The 17,374-nt window shown below is 42.7% G+C and overlaps 1 protein-coding gene and 1 long non-coding RNA gene across 9 annotated transcripts in view; one reads left to right on the top strand and one right to left on the bottom strand.

Annotated features, from left to right (window-relative positions):
• LOC137321288 (receptor-type tyrosine-protein phosphatase delta) overlaps positions 1-17,374 on the top strand; it is a 513,687-nt gene that overhangs the window by 162,037 nt on the left and 334,276 nt on the right. The gene's annotated exons all lie outside the window — the stretch shown is intronic.
• Positions 1-17,374, bottom strand: part of LOC137321287 (uncharacterized) — a 73,227-nt gene that overhangs the window by 53,773 nt on the left and 2,080 nt on the right. The gene's annotated exons all lie outside the window — the stretch shown is intronic.

Below are 17,374 nucleotides of genomic sequence, written 5' to 3'. Positions count from 1 at the left end.
GTTAATGAGCAGGCAGGTGCTAATTCTCCCTGATCTTTTAGTAACTGCCCGTTCTTCTGTAAAGACCATTGAGGGAAAGGACTTGGAGCTACAATTACAACAGCACCACACTTCCCAGGAGGTGAGCAATGTCATTATCCCAAAATTTTTATATCCTCCTGCACAGAACATGGTATTCAGTGTTAACTAGTAAATCACATGTTTGTTCTCAAAATGTTCCACAGGAGGGCTGGGAAAGAAAATGCATTAAAACCATAACAGTAGTTTTGTTACACGGGGTAAGTGCCAGGCACAAGTGCTGCAAAGCAATAGCTAACCATTAGAGACAAAGAACAATTGCTCTTGCAGCAATGATTTCCTGTTTGTCTTTCCTAGAAGACCAATTACAGGGAGTTTTCAAGTAGTTATTTATTAACTATAGCGACAGTCCATTGTCAGATATTTCATGTTTATAATGGTGCAGAAAATGACATTTATTGCGATTAATCCATTCTCCTTTTCCTCAACGCCCTTGTCAATACTTTGTTGCTTATCTCACGATCCAGCATCCCCTAACATGTATTTACTAACTGTACCCTATCAACAGGCCTCTCATGAGTAGATTGAAAAACATTCCACTGATGGCTCAGTGTGTAGATGCACCCTGTAGATTATGCAGACTAGAGAAGTCCGGCTTCAGTTCCTGAGCTGTGCTGATTTCGCTGGTCCCTGCCGGACGGTACAGTGGTGCTACAATTGACCTCCCGAGTTCTTGGGCTCGGAAGGAGTAAGATCAACCAAGGTTCCTGCTCCTCATTGTCATCCCTTCAGGAAACTGCATCTGCATGAACATTGGAAAGAGGACATGTTTGTATTCACCTGTGATGCCTGCCACAGTCAAGTAGCCTGCCACCCGTTGTTGCCCAGACTCCCATGTGAAGAACCGTCACTTAGATGAGTTAGTGGAGAGCTGCAGGCACTCTGTATTCCAGTACGAGTCAGCAGCAGGAGAGAAGAAAATTGGGAAAATAATTCCACTGCTTGAAATCCAACTCACTTTTATGCTCATACAGTAAAATGCCAAAACTGCAGTTCTGCATCGATACTACTGTTAAATCAGCCAGCAGGAGGCACAATCAGAGTATGCAGGGCATGGCAGTGTAAGTATTTGTTCCTTGCTCTAAAATGGAGTGCTATTCTTCTTTGTAGCTCTCCATCTAGCCCCTACTGTTGCTGTGTGTCCAAGTGAGAGGTAGCACTCGGGGCTCAAACTTATGACCTTTTGTTTGGGAACCAATATTTCGAGCACTTAAACCGAGGAGTTAGCTGCTCCATGCTTATATATTGAACAGCGATGTACAGTATTTGTGAAAACATCTGTAAAAGTACAATAATAAATGTAAAACAGAAGTGAAAATGCAGATCAAAACATAGATGCTCCTGCACACCTTCCACGGGCAGTCATCAATTATCGAGGAGCCGCTGATATAGCACATTGTCAATTCATTGTGCATTAAGTTCCCATTTAGTTTGGGTGTGGAGAGGGGGCAGGACGAGCTAGATATTAGACACCATAGATCCAAAATGCAGTTTTAAAGTTTACATATTCTTAGCTGTCTTTTTCAGTGCTTATTGTAAACAATTTTACAACACCAAGTTATAGTCCAGCAATTTTATTTTAAATTCACAAGCTTTCGGAGACTTCCTCCTTCCTCCTTCCTCAGGTAAATTTTCAGTGCTGCAGTGGGAGTAAAATGGGTGAAAATCTGCACGTATTATTAAATTCTTGCAACGTATAAAAATAGATAAGTTTGAGGGGCCAAACTGAGGGTAACTTTTTATTAGTATTGTGTTTCTCTCAAATTGTATTTGCATCACGATTACGGGCAGTAATGGAATTTAACAGTCTGCAAAATTTTGATTTAGCTTTAACGTTTGCACAGGATTTTAATGCTGCACGAGCATGCAGGAAGCATTCACATCATGGATTGGCCACCTTCTTACTAGTGTAGCCTCATCTTGCAATAGAGATTAATTTCATTTATATACCCACTGATTGTACTGGTATTTTCATTTTAATTAACATATCTTTTCAGATCCATGACAAGAGAGAAAACGGTCCTTTAAATGTAAATCCTGAGTAAATCTTAAATCTTTTCTCACAATAAAGTTATTGACACAAAACTGTGTTGGAAGTTAATATTATCTAAGGTTGCCCATATTAAGCAATTGGCCTCACGCTGATCTATAATGCTTCTGAATATTATCAGGATTTTTTTGCACCATGGCATTTTTAATTATACTTTCTGTTGACGCAGTATTATTCTTCCTCAAGCTTTTCTCTCATAATCTTCCAGCACAGAGCACAATGCCATCTGGCACATGTGCACGCAAAAGAGATTAGAGTTCTGCTGGGAGAGGAATTTTCATCATGGATTTTCAGGTGAAAGATGGGTAGGAACGCAAAAATATCATGTTACGCATCATAGTTTCTGAGTGTGTTAATCCATGAAACGTATCACGCGTGCCTCCGGAGCAGATTATTTTGCTTGATTATCTTTAGGTTTTGGCAAACAGTTTTATCTGAACAAGAGAGCAGTGACCCGACAACTGAAGGAGAGACATGACAACATGCGAGAAGATGAGTTCTGCCAAGTGTCACTCGGTAGAGGTGGCACTCACTTGGATTTTAAAATGGAACCTATTTGTCATTCTTAAAAGTACCAAGGGATTTAATTTCTTCTGTGCTAATTTTAGTACACTGGTTGATGCACTCATGTCTGCGCTATTTTAATGCAGTCATTAAGCTGCATATTTAACAACTGCATTAAAAGAACACAGACAGGAATATAATGCAAACTCATTAACCAGTGCACTTAAAAAAAAAAGTGTGCAGAAAAAATAAAACCTCCCTCTGCTTAATCAAGTTTGCAGCCTGTGTCACTTTGATGATCATAAACGGCACTCCTGATAGTTCCCTGATGTTGACAGCACTGGAAAATGCAATGGAAGATGCCCTTGTGTGATTAGAGTCACTTGCAGGGTTTGGTCTAGTTTTAATTGTGGTTTGTAGAAATTCCTTGTACATTTATTAAATGTAATTAAAATTATTTGATAACATCGCTGCAATCCCATTTGTAGCACAATCGTTTCAATCCAGCTCTTTACCAAGATAAGAGAATAATATGTGACTGCTTTTTTTATGCACAAGGTTTTGCCAGGATGTAGAATACATGAGAGCCATCCATTTTTAATGCATGTCAGCTCGCACTCCTGAAGTTTTCCTTCCCTTTAATAGTGTAACCCACAGTACGCAATTCACAGACGCCAGGTCGAGCCAGATGTATTTGAGTGTCGCCTGTACCCATTGTGGAGCATTTGGGAGAAAAATGGGAACAGATTGTGGCAAACGTTTCCAAAGCTAATTCGTCATAGTACAAAACCAAAGCTTTGAAAAGTTAGGAACTGGGTTCACGTTGGCCTAATTCTGTTCAGTAATCATGGAAACGGCTGTTTGTCACTGTTGTTTGAGCATTCTTGCCTTTGCATTTGAAGGAATTTTTGAAAGGACTCACGGTACATTTGTGTTCTGGAGTGAACGGTTTGATGAAAATTGTTGGGCAGTGTTCAACCTGCTCTGCAGATTACACCAGGGTTTGTGTTGTTTCCTTGTGAGTTACTTTGCTGAACAATTAGGATAATAAATCGGCAATAAACCATTCGCCATTTATTTAAAAACCAGTCAGTGGCTAAAAACTGGTGAGTTATTTGTAAATGTTTTTGTAGATTTGGGCTGTATTCTGTCACTGAATTTTTCACCTTAGAGACTATCAGCCAAAGACAAAAAAAAGGAGAAAATGTAATGCAATATACATCACAAAATATTTCAACACCATCAGGCAAACTCTATTTTTCCTTAGTTAGTTCACTTTCAGTGGATAAATTAATAGGCCTTCATCCACATGATGGGGAAAAAACACTGAAACACTGCCCATTCGAGATTTTCACCCATACAGGAGCCGTGATAATCATGTTGGTTCGAACACTGCCCTTTCAATTTGATTGCAGCCCAGACTTGATAAGTGAATGTCGCCTCAGACGGCTGGTGTAAGGGCACCACAGGAAACGAGTTTACGCAACATCAACCCCATCCCAAGCAACCATGGGTCCACAATGGAAACTGCCTCCAATTGAGTGCAAATTGCCAATCTCTCTCTCACTCTGAGAAGCCATATGGATTGCTCGCGTTAGAAAAGGGAAAATTCACAACAGTACATTAGAGCTACTCATCTCAGGTCGAGGTTTCCCTGTGATTCCCTATATTGGGACCGCCCCTTCAACATCTGCTCCAAATAGCTGCTGTGCAGCTGGAGCACTGCTCAGGCACTGGAGGGACATGAGGCGGACCCCTAATTTTGCTATTGTTGGGGGGCATAACCGAGCCTTGAGCGCGAGCTTCCAGTGCTCTTTATGCTGGCCGCCTCCACTGGGATGCGATGAGCATTTCTGACACTTTGCTGGCCTCAGGCCTTCACGCCCAAGTTTCCAGAAGGTGGAATTGAGGTGCTCTTAATCGCATTGCGGACCACAAATGGAAAAGCATTCCATTCCTCGTGAAAAATATCTCGTGGAGTGTATACCAGGTGGTAGAAAAAATACTTCCAACTTTTACAATAGTCCTTATTAAAATTAAATATAAAGTAATTTTATAATATATTTTAAAGAAATGCAACTAGAATGCTATTTTATCCCACTCACAAGAAGGCTCTTCATAAATTACTCATGAGTTTTTCAATCTTCCTAATTGTGGGTTGAATAATATTCCCTAGTTCCTCATATAATATCCTTTATTTTTCACTGGTCGAATAGTTAATTTTCCCCTCTGCATTTAGAGGAGTCCGAATTTTTCAAGTGCTTCACCCACTACCCAGTCATGGTCCGATGTAAATTCTCATCTTGCAGCAAGAATGGTTTGATTAAAGTTACTTGGCATCAGTCGACTTGCTGTGTAGATTAAATTAGTTAATGTGCTGTTTTATCACAACTTATTTGGATGAGCAATTGGGATAATAAATCAGGGTTAAATCACGTGTCATTTATTTCATAGCCTCTCCATGACCAGAAATGGGAGGGATTTGTGTTATCAGATTTTCATCAAACACTACATGTGAGTTCATGTCATTCGATAGTAATTCTGATATTTAATTCCCCAACTCCGCTGTAAGGGGAATTTATATTATGTCACTGTCCATCGGTCTGTGAAGAATAAATTATTACCTCAATAACTCAAGAATGCTTCATCAGATTGTAACCAGACCTACTTGTGTCTACTGATCAAACACATGGATGGATCTATTTATAAATGGATGTGCTTGGAACTGTCCAAAGATTAATTAGATTCATATTTACTTTGAATTTTTATTCCTCTCCTATCACCTTTAGGTTCCCTTGTGCCAGGCACCAGTTCGGTACTGAATGGTTGGGCAGATGAGCTAGTTTCAGGCCAACCAAAGGAAAATGCCCAAGTGTGGCTCACCTTACAGATTTTACGTAGCCCTGTACGTAGCTGCCTAGCCTCCAGTCAGTGCCTATCATTGTAGGAAATGACAGGTGCAAACTTGCATCCTACAACTTATCAGATGTCTACAAGATAATGTCCAGATGCATGTAGTAGCAGAGAAAGTGCTGGCAGAGAAACTGATCCTGAGGTTACAGCTGACTCAAGTTGAAAATTTGCATAGCCTCAAGGTCCTCATCCAGTCTTAGAAGTATAGTCCTCCTGTAGCTCATAAGAGTCTCACTTTATCTCTAAGCTGATGAATAGTATGTGTAATTATCTTTAGTAAATGTCACAGAAAGGCACAACACTCCATGCAAGACTCCAGAATAGAATCAATCACCTTATAGTTTATATAACAAAACATTGGATTGAATATGTTACGATTCTTGGTGGAAATTGAAAACGTTTGATAATTACTTCCTTCCACCTCAGTATCTTTAAACTCTTTGCCTTTTTTCCCCTTTGGGATTCACATTTGTTCCCCTGCTTTGTAGGGATTTCTAATTCTCGCAGGTTCTATATATTTTTCCTGTATCTCTGTGTTGATTGCGTTTCTCTACAGTTGTAACCCGCTGCATCCCAGTTCTAGCATTTTTCTTGTTATTCCTAACTGTGCCAGATTGTTGTTTGTATAAACGGTGAAGTTTATTTGACTCTGACTCTGACTCAGGGCTGATTCTGCGGTGGGCGTGCACTAATGAGCAGAGAATCATCGGCTGTCAGCTTGCGATATCCCGCCATCCTGTCCCAGAGAGGCCACTGGAAGCGTGGACTATGCCCTACAAATAACACCAACTTTTTGAACCATATTTTAAGGAGATGGGGGATGAGGAACAATGGTGCCTTTTTGCCAACTCTGATTTTAGTTTTATTACTGGGATGCCACAAGGTTACACTTTGTGGAAATCGGCTTGTGTCGTAGCTAAGAGGTTGCATTCTGCGGAAAACTGGGTTTCTGGCCTCGTGTGAGAGGCCCCCAAGTTGCAGTCTAAGGGGAGTGGGCAATGAGTACAGGCAGTTCCTAGACCCACTGCCGTTATGGGCACAGCCTGCTTTGAGGGCATGTTTGGGGGTGTTCCCGGGCCTTTCACAGATCCCTGAGGTGCTCGGGCTCTCTCCCTATCGGGGCCATACTGGAGTGGCAGGGTGCCGCTCTGAGTTTCCAGCAAAAAAGTGGGGCAGGAGCTTTTGTTGTGCTCATACAGATGTGGGGTGCCCAGCCGGAATATTTAAAAGGCAACATGCCCAGGATTTGAGATGAAATCAGGGTCACAGGAAGGCCAGAGCAGCAGGTGGATGCCTGCCCAGGCAAACTGAACGGGTTTGCGGAATTTCTAATCGCTTTTTTTTAAATGGCGCAAACAAAATTAAATATTTTCGGGGCACTGCATAGACTAAAACAGTTTTAGTGGAGCCAGAGGGCTCCATACTCGAGGTTACATCAGAGAATCAAACTTTCTGCACTCCAGGAAGCTGCCACTTTAGTCACCGCAGCCTCCCAGACCATGAGAAATGTCAATCTTTGATTTAAGCTGCTCATTGGTTGCCACAGGTAAGTCTGGCAATGAGCCATGAGTCAGCCTCTAGAGAGGTAAAGAAGTCCTTTCAGATTAGGGGGTGCATTGTCTCCCCTAAATGGTCACTTCTCCCAACTCAACGTTCCTCCTGCTCTTCCCAGCTTAGTAAAGAACTGCAGAGTGATTGTGTGGAATTCACTGCTTTGTTGGAACTTTGGTGGGAAGTTAGGGTATGGGGCAGGAGTTCCATCCACCCCAAAGGCCTGATCCTTAACCTGGCTGATTTCCTGGGGCCAGTGCAACTTAAATAAATTCTAAGCAGGATTCCGGCTTCCGTTGGGAAGCGCCCGGTGGGATTGTAAAGTGGTCGTGACAGACCTCCCCCTCCTGCTGCTGCGTAGAATGGCCAGTGGCCTCTGCATTGACCCAAGAGTTCCACCATAGCCTATGCAATTGGTCAACTTGGTCGCCTTATGATAAATTACTAAGGCTAAGGCAGCCCCTCAAGTTTTATAAAGCTCCCCCGCACCCCCTCCCCCCCCAAACCCCTGCTACCATAGTAACACTGGATGCCAGGAATGCGCCAGCGTTCCTTGCGTCCATGATTGCTAGGGTGCAAAATGACATCCCAAATCATTTCCCTAAAGAAGTTCTACCTAAATCCGCTGGAATTAGACCAGAAAATCGACATTGCAGAAGGAATTGTGGCAACATGTACCCGCCAATCTGGAATAGACATTGCAATAGAATACAGTCACTCTGCTCCACAAGCCGGAGAATGCGTGTTTAAGCAGCATAAACAAACTGGATGATTTGTTCATTTAATTTTATGTTTCCTGGAGAATTCAATATATTTTGTTTTAAGTTATTTGCTTGCAAAGGACTTTTTGGGAAGAGTCCTGATCTGTTCTTAATATCAAGATCGCCTGGGACAGAACAGCTTGACCTTTTGACCTCATTTCCACCTAAATTTATAAATTATTCTCTGTTGCCAAATTCCATTAGAACATAAGAACATAAGAAATAGGAGCAGGAGCAGGCCATTTGGCCCCTCGAGCCTGCTCCGCCATTCACTCAGATCATGGCTGATCTTCATATCCCTTGATTCCTCTGGAATGCAAAAATCAGCCTTGAGTATACTCAACGACTCAGCATCCACAATCCTCTGGGGTAGGGAATTCCAAAGATTCATAACCCTCTGAGTGAAGAAATTCCTCCTCATCTCAGTTTTAAATGGCCGACCCCTTATCCTGAGACAATGCCCCCTAGTTCTAGTCTCTCCAGCCAGGGGAAACAACCTCTCAGCATCTACCCTGTCAAGCCCCCTCAGAATCTTATATGTTTCAATGAGATCACCTCTTATTCTTCTAAACTCCAGAGAGTATAGGCCCATTCTACTCAACCTCTCCTCATAGGACAACCCTCTCATTCGTTGCACCACCTCAAAGGCAAGTATATCCTTCCTTAGATAAGGAGACCAAAACTGTACACAGTACTCCAGGTGAGGTCTCACTAAAGCCCTGTACAATTGTAGTTAGACTTCCTTACTCTTGTACTCCAATCCTTCTGCAATAAAGGCCAACTTGCCATTTGCCTTCCTAATTGCCTGCTGTACCTGCATGCTATCTTTTTGTGTTTCTTTTACCAGGACGCCCAAGTCTCTCTGGACACCAACATTTAATAGTTACTCACCATTTAAAAAATATTCCATTTTTCTATTCTTCCTACCAAAGTGAATAACTGCACATTTCCCCACATTACACTCCATCTGCCACCTTCTTGCCCACTCACTTAACCTGTCTATATCCCTTTGCAGACTCTTTGTGCCCTCCTCACAGTTTACTTTCCCACCGAGCTTTGTATCGTCAGCACACGTGGATACATTACACTCGGTCCCTTCATTCAAGTCATTAATATAGATTGTAAATAGCTGAGGCCCAAGCACTGATCCTTGCGGTACCCCACTAGTTACAGCCTGCCAACCTGAAAATGACCCGTTTACCCCTACTTTCTGTTTTCTGCCGGTAACCAATCTTCTATCCATGCTAATATATTACCTCCAACCCCATGAGCCCTTATCTTGTGTAACAACCTCTTATGTGGCACCTAATCAAATGCCTTTTGAAAATCCAAATATGCTACACCCACTGGTTCCCCTTTATCTACCCTGCTAGTTACATCCTCAAAAGACTCTAATAAATTTGTCAAACACGATTTCCCTTTCATAAAACCATGTTGACTCTGCCTAATCATATTATGATGTTCTAAGTGCCCTGTTACCACTTCCTTAATAATGGATTCCAGCATTTTCCTGATGACTGATGTCAGGCTAACTGGCCTGTAGTTCCCTGTTTTCTCTCTCCCTCCTTTCTTGAATAGCAGGGTTACATTTGCTACTTTCGACTCCGCTGGGACTGTTCTAGAATCTAGGGAATTTTGGAAGATCATAACCAATGCATTCACTATCTCTGCAGCCACCTCTTTTAGAACCTTCGGATGTAGGCCATCAGGTCCAGGGGATTTATCAGCTTTTAGTCCCATTAGTTTCTCAAGTACTTTTTCTCTACTGATAATTACTTTACGTTCCTGACTCTCATTAGCCACTTGGTTCCCCATTATTTTTGATATGCTTTTTGTGTCTTGAAAAGTATCATGTTGATAATTGTATGGGAATCAATATGTGCCCACGAATACTGATCATCGCCTCTGTTAACTTGATAAAAGTTTAATTGCAGCCAGAAAGTGGGGCTTCGAAATATTATCAAAGACTCCAGAGTTAGCACTAGCATAAATTAATGAACATTTTTTCGGCAGCAAGCGAGGACCAGTGATCAAACCTGACATTGTCCGATGAAACTTTCAACCTGGACGCACACTACAGATTGGAACAACTGTACAATGACAAGTCTTTAGAATGTGAGAAAGCAAGTCAATACAGAAAGGCTAGGAAGGACCAAGATAGCACAACATGCCCATTACTGAGACAGATTTCAGTGCTTCACAGCTTACAGAAGAGGAACTCCAAATGGTTTGAAATAGCACCATAAACAAATGATTTAACCATGATTTATTATCCCAATTGTCCAACCAAATAAGTTGTGATAAAACAGCACATTACCTAGTTTAATCTGCAGAACAAGTTGACTGATGCGAAACAATTTTAATCAGGCCATTTTTACTGCAATTTGAGAGTTTATAGCAGGCCGTGAATGTGTCTTAAGCGAGGCATTTCAGACATGTGGTTCTTGTTTGGTTTTAACACCTCCAGCAGAGATGGAGGACCGTACGAACTGCCCACTCTCCTCAGACTGCAATTTGGGGGCTTCTCACGTGGGACCAGAAACCCAATTTTCCGCAGAATGCTACCTCTTGGCTACGACACAAGCTGAATTCCATTAAGAGTAACCTTGTGAAATCCTAATAATTCGCAGGCCACCTGATGTGATTTCAAAACTGGCTCAATGGAGTTGTGATGTGAAAGTGAGTGTTCTGAAGAGAGTACAGAGCTGTACTGCATCTCCTCAGACATGACCTTCGCACCTGATGCCTTTGTGCTGAGTGTTGTAAACAATTTTACAACACCAAGTTATAGTCCAGCAATTTTATTTTAAATTCACAAGCTTTCGGAGATTTTCTCCTTCCTCAGGCAAATGTTTCAAGATCTCCTTGAAGCCTACGCATTTATACATATTGAACAATAATAAATGGTGTTTACAGACTGCCCCTGCAACTGCCCGTTGCCAAGGCAATCACCGTGTTCAGACAGAGAGGTGTTACCTGCAGAACCTCCGAATACACATTCAATAAAAAAACAAACAGGGAAAAAAAAACAGAGAAAAAAAAACACAGAGAGAGGCAGAAACATCCGGAAGGCAGAGAGAGCCAGCAAATGACCCATTATATTAAAAACAGATAACATTTGTTCGCTGGTGGGGTAACGTGTAGCGTGACATGAACCCAAGATCCCGGTTGAGGCCGTCCTCATGGGTGCGGAACTTGGCTATCAATTTCTGCTCGACGATTTTGCGTTGTCGTGTGTCTCGAAGGCCGCCTTGGAGTACGCTTACCCGAAGGTCGGTGGATGAATGTCCATGACTGCTGAAGTGTTCCCCGACTGGGAGGGAACCCTCCTGTTTGGCGATTGTTGCGCGGTGTCCGTTCATCCGTTGTCGCAGCGTCTGCATGGTCTCGCCAATGTACCATGCTCTGGGGCATCCTTTCCTGCAACGTATGAGGTAGACAACGTTGGCTGAGTCACAGGAGTATGAACCATGCACCTGGTGGGTGGTGTCATCTCGTGTGATGGTGGTATCTGTGTCGATGATCTGGCATGTCTTGCAGAGGTTACCGTGGCAGGGTTGTGTGGCGTCGTGGACGCTGTTCTCTTGAAAGCTGGGTAGTTTGCTGCGAACGATGGTCTGTTTGAGGTTGGGTGGCTGTTTAAAGGCGAGTAGTGGAGGTGTGGGGATGGCCATAGCGAGGTGTTTGTCCTCATTGATGACATGTTGAAGGCTGCGGAGAACATGGCGTAGTTTCTCCGCTCCGGGGAAGTACTGGACGACAAAGGGTACTCTGTTGGTTGCGTCCCGTGTTAGTCTCCTGAGGAGGTCTATGCGATTTTTTGCTGTGGCCCGTCGGAACTGTCGATCGATGAGTCGAGCGTCATATCCCGTTCTTACTAGGGCGTCTTTCAGCGTCTGTAGGTGTCCATCGCGTTCCTCCTCGTCTGAGCAGACCCTGTGTATTCGCAGGGCCTGTCCATAGGGGATGGCCTCTTTGACGTGGTTAGGGTGGAAGCTGGAAAAGTGGAGCATCGTGAGGTTGTCCGTGGGCTTGCGGTAGAGTGAGGTGCTGAGGTGCCCGTCTTTGATGGAGATTCGTGTGTCCAAGAAAGAAACTGATTCTGAGGAGTAGTCCATGGTGAGCTTGATGGTGGGATGGAACTTGTTGATGTTATCGTGTAGTCTCTTTAGTGATTCCTTGCCGTGGGTCCATAGAAAGAAAATGTCGTCGATGTATCTGGTGATTTGGTTGTAGCTAGGCGTTGAACAGTCTGCTTGGTTGGTGTTTTTTGTTGTTTGGAATGTTAATTCACATCAAGCTGACAGTACTTAAAAATAACTGACCCTGAAAAGAGTGTGTTTTGATTCTCCCGACAAACAGATCCTGTAAAACCTGGTCACCCCATGTGAACTGAAGTCTTTGGGCAAGTTACTGATAATGAAGAAATAGCGAGAGAAGCAGGTTGTGGATTATCAGTTTTCAGCCACACACGCTTTCCCGTGAATGTCACTCATCATTTACAGAGATTTAAGGAAAGAAATAAATCATTTTTGAATTTATCTCTTACCATGCGTCAGATTGGGAAAAGGATGTGGCCATGGGCCTGGTAACATTTTGTCATCTTTTAGAGTCTGCTGCACTGAATGTAAATTACACCTCCATTGTCCTTTTACTTCTGATACCGGCTGAAGTTACAGTATTTCTATTTGCATATTGAAGAAATGCAATTTTTAGGGATTTTTTTCCCGATACGCAAAATAATTTTCTATTTTCCATTCTTCCCTTTTCTTCGGTACTTTCTGACGGGGTGAGAGAGTGATTTGTGCTTAACCTTCTGCAAATGCTGTTCAACAAATTCTGATTGAAATGTGCATGAGACTAACCCAATGCAACCTGTCAGCCAGTGTCACCTCCCTGGGGAGAAACATTTCACCTTCCGTTAGCATTTTGGAGCACAACTGAGATCAGGAAGTCAACCAACCAGGGAATCCTGGTCAAACTGATATCCCATCGTTCTGTGCTCTAAAGTGTCATTTCTTTATTTATACATTGATATATTATTACCCCCTCTCTTTTTATTTTCTCCCCTGCCCTCTCTTTTCCTGCAGACAGTAACTTATGCTGGAGTGCAGCCCCCCAAGTACCTCACGCAAGTGCTCATTCCTCATGTGAGAACCTAAGCAGTTAGTGTCGATTGGCTATTTTGTCATGGGTTTCATCACAGCCAAACCTATTCTTGTTCTGACCCGACATCCCTGCACGCACTTCCCAGCAAGGGTCACAGGCTAGAGATCAGGAGCAAGAGTTCCGGCTTTTTTTTCCCCTTCTCTTGCCCAATGATGCTCAGGCCCCGCCCACTGCCTCGACTAAGATTAGCCATCCCAGTACAGACAAGATGTAAAAACCAAGACCATTTCCCAGCCTGCAAGATTTAATGCTGCACACCACACCACTCTCTTACCCAAGTTTACACTCTTGTTGCAAAGCTTCACCTGCTGGGAGCACAGGCCAGGAATTAGGGCTTGGAGGTTAGTGGGCCTTGCAGGATTTTCCATCCATTAAATTAATGAGCCATGGCAGAAGTCTTTCCCCAATTTAAATGCCAGCTACTTAATTAATTCATCCAGGGCTTTGGGAAAAGGTTAATCATTAAAACAAAAACAAACCTGATGCGTCATTTTTCAGACTCCGTTCCAAGCCAGAGTTAATATTGTCTTGTAGCAAAATATTTTCTTTGCTGTAAAGTATTACATTTAGCCGCACATTCCAGTGTCAGCAGTAACCACAGTGTATCTTATCAGATAATTAACTTTTTCAGAAATAATTGGGTAAAGCTAGTGAGAAGAGGTAGCCTATCAATGGAGTGAGATGAATACACTGACAGTGCTATTGCAGTTTTTAAACCAGCTTCAAATCCACTAAAGCCATCTGGTTTCTTACACCCTGTTTAGTATTCTGAAAGGAAGTTGAGTCCCATGCTAATTTTCCTGAATCAGGTTTTCTGTTGGGATATTGAAGAATCCAAATAAACCAAACGTAGATGGTTTTTTAATTTGCTCAGATATCGGTCTGAGACCGTGAACCATTTTAGTGGGCAGTAAGCATGCAGCGGTCTGCTTCTGCTTACTTTAGCTGCTGTATAAGCCCAGTGCTTACACACGAGCAGTGATTTAAAACAAATAAAACCTCTTCTTTTAAAAAAAAATCATTTTTTTCAGCCATTCACCAAGTAAACAGACGCCAGTAAGTGAGGATATAAAGTGACTGTCGAGGGTGAAAGCATCAAGGGAGGCAGTTGGCCATGTTTGGTCCTACTACTTTGGCTCAGACAATGATACATTGGTTAGGTATTCTCTATTGGCCCGAGAGCCAATTTTCATTATTTCTCACAGTGTCTTTCACAGCGTTGTGAATACTAAAGTGCTAAAGAGGGTCTTTGCTGTGTCCAACTTAAGACCAAGGCTTATGAAGTGCTGACAGGCTGAGTTTCAGGCTATGTTGCTGTATTCTTTACTGTGGCTCACTCTATGCTCTGAGAGGAGTTTGAAGGAGCAGTGTATGGCATCAGGAGGTACAGTGCTTGCTGGACAACTAATTGTGAGTGACTTTCTCCGTTTTAGTTGTCCTTATAACTCTTGGTCCTTCTCACCCACCCGCTCACTGCAACCCAGAAGTCAAATGAACTCAGTGGTAAATCTGTCATGGACAGCATGACACTATCCTGCTGGGAGCACCTGGCAGTGACCATAAAACCCACATGTAGAGATCAACAACAACAACAATCCGCATTTATATAGTGCCTTTAATGTAGAAAAGTATCTCGAGGCACTTTACAGAGGCATAATCAGACAAAAATGGACGGTGAGACAAAGAAGGAACAATGAGCATGACTGGAAAATCATATTAAACTACATCAAAAAAGACAAAAGATTAGATTTTCCTGCCTCTCCCCACCCGAGCGATGAAGAAGAACAGCACACCAGAGGTGTCCAGTCCCAGAAGAACAAAGGTTTCCTGCCCAGGGCCGTCCGACAGTCCCTCTCTCACCTCATTAGCATTTTTAAAAATTTGTTCATGGGATGTGGGCGTCGCTGGCGAGGCCGGCATTTATTGCCCATCCCTAATTGCCCTTGAGAAGGTGGTTGTGAGCCGTCTTCTTGAACTGCTGCAGTCCGTGTGGTGAAGGTTCTCCCACAGTGCTGTTAGGAAGGGAGTTCCAGGATTTTGACCCAGCGACGATGAAGGAACGGCGATATATTTCCAAGTCAGGATGTTGTGTGACTTGAAGGGGAACGTGCAGGTGGTGTTGTTCCCATGTGCCTGCTGCTCTTGTCTTTCTAGGTAGTCGAGGTCGCGGGTTTGGGAGGTGCTGCCGAAGAAGCCTTGGCGAGTTGTTGCAGTGCATCCTGTGGATGGTACACACTGCAGCCACAGTGCGCTGGTGGTGAAGGGAGTGAATGTTTAGGGTGGTGGATGGGGTGCCAATCAAGCGGGCTGCTTTGTCCTGGATGGTGTCAAGCTTCTTGAGTGTTGTTGGAGCTGCACTCATCACCTCATTAGCATGGCTCGAATGGACTTGTGCCTACTACAGGTGCAGGCCAAGTTCCACATTCCCCCACCCCCAAAAAGCTCTGCAAAATCCTAGGGCATCAAAAAGAGTGGAGAACCATCAAAACAGGTCTCCTCCCCTTTTTCCTAACCTTCGAACATGGGTAAATGGGTGTTCGCATGGAGCAAAGGTCAGGAAAATCCACCTACAATATTATTTTTTATTTTTCAGGAATTGTTCCATATCAAAATAAAAACTGTCCAGTGTTATGAAACATTGATATTCTATGTGGCTTGTGAAGGGACTGAGCGTCGACAATGCAACCTTAACATTTGTATTAAAGCTCTGTGACACAGATACTGTGCAATATAACAAGGGTGATATTGTCCATTCACCCTTGGGGTCTACATTCAAACCAAGCCTTTCTTGGTCTTCGTTTTGAATTGCCTTTTGCTAAAATGCTCCTGTGTAGCTATTTTCTATTTGCAGTCAAAAGTTAAACCCAGATAAAGAAAGTATGTACACTGCAGTTGGAGTGCTGTTTAGCTAAATAAGAAACACTGGGTGTATTTTACAAATTTGTGTTTCCGGCGCAGAATTTTGTGCAACAGGATCGCATAGTGGGAATTGAAGCATGGAGATCGGCATACTCCTCACCGTTTTCCATCCTAACTTGTAAAATCTAACCCACTGTCTTTTCAGTGTCCCATAAGTAGTTATTTTTGCTTCTGAATAAATTTACAAAATACTGTACAAGTAGTCAAGTAAGGAAGAAAAATGTGTGAGGAAGTACAAAATAAAATAGTTCTTAACTTGCCTCCCCCTTTTGAAGGTGATTGTATTTTTAAATCTAGTTTAGTGTAGATGAGCACGAATAATAACTAGTTATGGAACACAAGATAATAGCGTTGATATTTCTGTGTCCTTTACACCTGGGCACAGTGCACAAGAAGCGTGCGGTGCCTGCAATGACCTGAAACTGCCAGGTTCAGGCTGTTTGCAGGAGCCAGACATTACCCTGGGGTAGGCCTGAGAGGACACGGCAGTGGAAATGGCTGCTGGGTGAGTTGGGTTAAAATCGCCACTTTGATGTTGTATTGTCCTTTTAGAATATCTCTTCACAAACATTTGCTGAAGATATAACTTAACTATTCATTTACAGGTGTAGCAACTTAATCCTGCAAATGGAAATACCTTGGAAAAGGTACCAGGAAATAATGTATTCTCATTTATGTCTTGGAGTTTTAGCTGAAGGAAAAGAATTGCTGACTTACACAAATTAATTAAACAGACTTGGATGTCAAAAGTCTCATACTTTGTTTGTTGGGTTTAAGTAGGTTTAAAATGGCCGATGTTAAATCCTCTGCACAATCCTCTTCCATCGTTTATGTGATGTTAATCAAAGAAGGTAACTAATACAGTCTGTTTGCAAAATTCAAAAAGAATAGTAGGGTAGCCTTTCCAGTCAGAAAGATTGTTCCTTCTGGTGAAAATCATATGTGCGAGGACAGAGGAATGAGCAAAGATCCGTAACTCCAGATCCCTGCTTAAATCACGTAGCACTACATCCACTTTGCTGGCCTAAAGTACTCTCCACATTCTGTTCATTATCATGTTTAAACTGATTGTAACGTATTTACAGTGAGGCATTATGCAGTTCACAGACTTTCTTGAGGAACATGCTGTGCTCTCAGATCACCGTGAAGGCCAAGCACATTATAGCCTTTCAGAAAGTTACTTCTAAAAGGGTAAACTGCAGCATTTTTTTAACAGCGGCATGTTGGATAACTGGGGTTTATTGGGGGACTTTTATTTGTAGTACCTTTTACAGCATTTCTCTTTTCAGGATTTTTGATTGCTACAATCAAAAATCAGGATGTGGGAATTCCTATTGCTGCTTCTCTCTACTTGAGATTTTGGAAGAGGTAGAAGCGGATAAAATGGGGGATGTGGGGCAAGTTTATTTGTACCAGAGGTCGTATCTAG

This window comes from Heptranchias perlo, chromosome 4 (assembly GCF_035084215.1).
Source record: "Heptranchias perlo isolate sHepPer1 chromosome 4, sHepPer1.hap1, whole genome shotgun sequence".
In the NCBI taxonomy this organism is placed as follows: domain Eukaryota; kingdom Metazoa; phylum Chordata; class Chondrichthyes; order Hexanchiformes; family Hexanchidae; genus Heptranchias; species Heptranchias perlo.
Note: the sequence above shows the minus strand (reverse complement) of the source record. Positions and strands in the feature narration are given on the sequence as shown.